The sequence below is a fragment of the Salvelinus sp. IW2-2015 genome, unplaced genomic scaffold, assembly GCF_002910315.2.
Source record: "Salvelinus sp. IW2-2015 unplaced genomic scaffold, ASM291031v2 Un_scaffold1370, whole genome shotgun sequence".
NCBI lineage: Eukaryota > Metazoa > Chordata > Actinopteri > Salmoniformes > Salmonidae > Salvelinus > Salvelinus sp. IW2-2015.
In genome coordinates, this window is record NW_019942862.1 from 51,944 (window position 1) to 56,052 (window position 4,109).

At 45.6% G+C, this 4,109-nt stretch overlaps 1 pseudogene; it reads left to right on the forward strand.

Moving 5' to 3' along the window:
• Positions 1-4,109, forward strand: part of LOC112070572 (calpain-1 catalytic subunit-like) — a 52,494-nt pseudogene that overhangs the window by 13,634 nt on the left and 34,751 nt on the right.

Genomic DNA, 4,109 nt, shown 5'->3' on the forward strand with positions numbered 1-4,109 from the left:
TAGCTTAAACTTATATTTATTACCTACCTTCCTGCCTACCTTCTTCGTTCCAATTCATTTTTCAATTTAGGGGCAATTTATTTGAGCAGGGTAACACAGTGTATTACTACATTGCAAAGCAACTCGTGTCGATAATAGATAAATAATACACAAATGTGACAAATTTAAAAAAATGAAACAAGTAAACGCTTATCACTCCACAAAAGTTCCTGTAACGGCAGCCTTCCTCCTCTCGTCTCTGAAGAGGGAGGGTCTGTGGTGGCATCCTGTCCGCGGTGCGTCTCTGGCGCTGGACGTGGTCCCACTCACACCATGTCTTTGTCCACCTCCTTTGCGTCCTTTGAGTGGCGACCCTCGCCGCCGACCTGGCCTAGGAACCCTAACAAAAGGCGATTTTATTGATGTATTATATTAAGTTAAAATAAGTGTTCATTCAGTATTGTTGTAATTGTCATTATTACAAATATATATATATTAAAATCGGCCGAATAATCAGTATCGGCTTTTTTGGTCCCCCTATACTCGGTATCGGCGTTGAAAAATCATAATRGGRCGATCTCTAGTATTTACAATYGTGTTTGTTCTTCACTGGTTGCCCTTTTCTTGTGGCAACAGGTCACACATCTTGCTGCTGTGATGMCATACTGTGGTATTTCACCRAATAGATATGGGAGTTTYTCAAAATGGAGTTTGTTTTCGAATTCTTTGTGGATCTGTGTAATCTGAGGGAAATATGTGTCTCTAATATGGTCATACATTTGGCAGGAGGTTAGGAGGTGCAGCTCAGTTTCCAGCTCATTTTGTTGGCAGTGTGCACGTAGCCTGTCTTCTCTTGAGAGCCAGGACTGCCTACAGCGGCCTTTCTCAATAGCAAGGCTATGTTCACTGAGTCTACATAGTCAAAGCTTTCCTTACGTTTGTGTCAGTCACAGTGGTCAGACATTCTGCCACTGTGTACTCTCTGTTTAGGGCCAAATAGCATTGCAGTTTGCAACATTTTTTAGCATTTTTTTTTGTGTCAAGTAATTCTCTTTTTGTTCTCTCATGATGTGGTTGGGTCTAATTGTGTTGCTGTCCTGGGGCTCTGTCGGGTCTGTTTGTGTTTGTGAACAGAGTCACAGGACCAGCTTGCTTAGGGGACTCTTCTCCAGGTTCATCTCTCTGTAGGTGATGGCTTTGTTATGGAAGGTTTGGGAATCGCTTCCTTTTAGGTGGTTGTATAATTTAACGTCTCTTTTCTGGATTTTCGATATCGGCCTAATTCTGCTCTGCGTGCATTATTTGGTGTTTTACATGGGACACGGACGACGTGGTAAGTTTGGACACAGGTGCAGAGAAGAGACCAGATGAGGAATCAGTGGTTAAGGATAAACATAATACTTGACTGAGAACCGGTAGCCGCAAGATCACATTACACTTGAAAAAACAACAAACACTACAAAAACTCACTCAGGAAACGACTGCACACAGTTAACAGTTCTAGCTTCAGCAAAGGACAACACACCTATTTAACAGGSAAATCATAACGAGTAAATAGGACACACCTGAGTGTCGTTAATGTCTCTAAGACGGTCTCTGCCGCCCTCTGGTAACAGGTGGAACCATGACAGAGTCTCAATATGGTGTTTGTCCCATTTTGTGTATTCTTGGTTGGTAAGCGGACCCTAGACCTCACAACCATAAAGGGCTTTCACTCTCTCTCTCTCTCTCTCTCTCTTCCTCTGTCATTCTCTCTCTCTGTGTCATCTCCTATGTAATACAGACGTCTGTAGCGCCACGTTGTTGTTTCGTCGATTGTTTTATCTCAGTTTTAGGCTACTTCAGTAGCAATACGGACGAAGTGGTAGTGACATGCTACACTACAGTAAGAAACACCATGTATTTCACTGGAACAGCAGTAGGGTTGATGTAGTTATGATGAGTCTGGACTTGCAGACTACTAATCTGTCATTTCACGTCAGTGAAACTATTTGCAGTGAGGCGCAAACAGAGAAATATTCTACATGTGAGGAACTCTGAATATTCAAATAAGTTGAAACCCTTCTTGTTGAGAAGACTCCTACTGACTATATGCACAACTCTGACCATAAGAATGTTTGWGTCAACAGCAGAACAGGCCATAGGTGATGGGTGTGGRTCAGTGTAGTAGGTGAYAGCTGCGACTGGGTTCTKCTGCCACTCTCTGAACCAATGAGAAGCAGACAAAGCTCAGGGTTTGTTTTGACTGACAGTTGAGGGGTAGAACAGGAAGAGAACTCATTGTAGATAACAGTCAGCCAGTGTGAGTGAGTGAAAGTTGAGAGACCGAAAAAGGAAGAGAGAGAGAGATGTTAAACAGACTAAACATTTGAAAGTGAGACAACTTTTAAAATAGATTAGAAGTAGTTGTTTTCTCTCTCTCTCTCTCTCTCTCTCCCTCTCTCCCTCTCTCCCTCTTTCTCCCTCTCTCTCTCTCTCTCTCCCTCTTTCTCACTCTCTCTCTATTTGTGTTTGTTTGTGGGAGAACAAGAGTGAGAAGGGGGAGAGAGAAGAAATAGAGTGATGTGAGGAAACAGGTTAGAAAGAATAAAAGAGAGGCTGTGTAACTAATGACAGCAAACTGAAACAGGCAGCAGTTCCTCTGACTGTGCAGTAGTCAACAGAGAGCCTGAGAGAGTTTTTTGCATTTTCTCCTCTAGGTTACGGCAAGCCACACCTCTCAGTACCCACTGTTTACACTCTGTCACACACACACACACACACACACAACACACACACACACACACACACACAACACACACACACACACACACACACACCACACACACACACACACACACACACACACACACACACACACACACACACACACACAATAGCATCAATACCAAGTTACCACTCCTCGAGAAATCACTTATGACTCAATGCTGTTCACAGTGTGTTTACAATGTTATTCAATAGAGAACTGAACTACAGTGTTTGATTGATGGGACTATTATTGTGTGTAATCCTATGCTAGGTAGCATGCACGGATGTCTGACAACAAATCAGCGGTAGGGGAGGCAACGTGCTATTTGCTAACTCTCTGTCTTACCTGTGTATCTTTTTGTTGTTGTTGTGCTGCACAGAGCTGAACAAGCCTGTKATTGAATGAAGTATACATTAGTACAGCCGTTTAACATAAGCAGATATTCATGTTTTTGAATTTAATTTATCTTTTTCTCCCTCTCTGTTTTCCAGGGGTGTTGGTGGGACAACAAGGTAGAGTCTCATTCTATTGGCTTCTGAGCTCTGTCTGCAAAAAGTTACAGCCAGCCAATCAGTGAATTGCTTCATATTGTTGCCGTGGCTCTGAGATCTGCCTGGTGCTGTGAAGAAGACATCTTACTCCTGAGCCCATCTTCCAGTCACCCTCCAGTCACCCTCCAGTCATCCTCCAGTCACCCTCCAGTCCCCCTCCAGTCACCCTCCAGTCATCCTCCAGTCACCCTCCAGTCATCCTCCAGTCACCCTCCAGTCATCCTCCAGTCATCCTCAGTCACCCTCCAGTCACCCTCCAGTCATCCTCCAGTCATCCTCCAGTCATCCTCAGTCACCCTCCAGTTACCCTCCAGTCATCCTCCAGTCATCCTCCAGTCCCCACTCTGCCACCTTTACAACTGCCTGTCACAGTCTATTATCCCCGCCTCATCTTTAATTCAGACCTCTCAATTGTCTGTTCCCTGTCTGATTCCTGATTGGACATCAGCCATTAACCTCCTCCCTGACAGGCTCCCTGGATCAGCTTTGACCTCAGACCCCTGCCACAGCCGTCTGCTGTAGGTAAGAATGGAACAGGTGTACGCGTCAGGGATGGCCGCCAAGCTGCGGAGCCAGTGGGACCGGGACGAGGGTCTGGGTCAGAACCACAARGCCGTCAAGTTCCAGGGCCAGGACTTTGAGTCGCTGAGGGCCCAGTGTCTCCAGAGCAGCAGCCTGTTTGAGGACAGCCTGTTCCCCTGCGCCGCCTCCTCTCTGGGGTTCAACGAGCTGGGACCCCGCTCCTCCAAGACCCAGGGAGTACGCTGGAAGAGACCCCCGGTGAGATGATACAGAGGATGGTGTTTAGGCTGATCCTTCTCCTTCCCTAC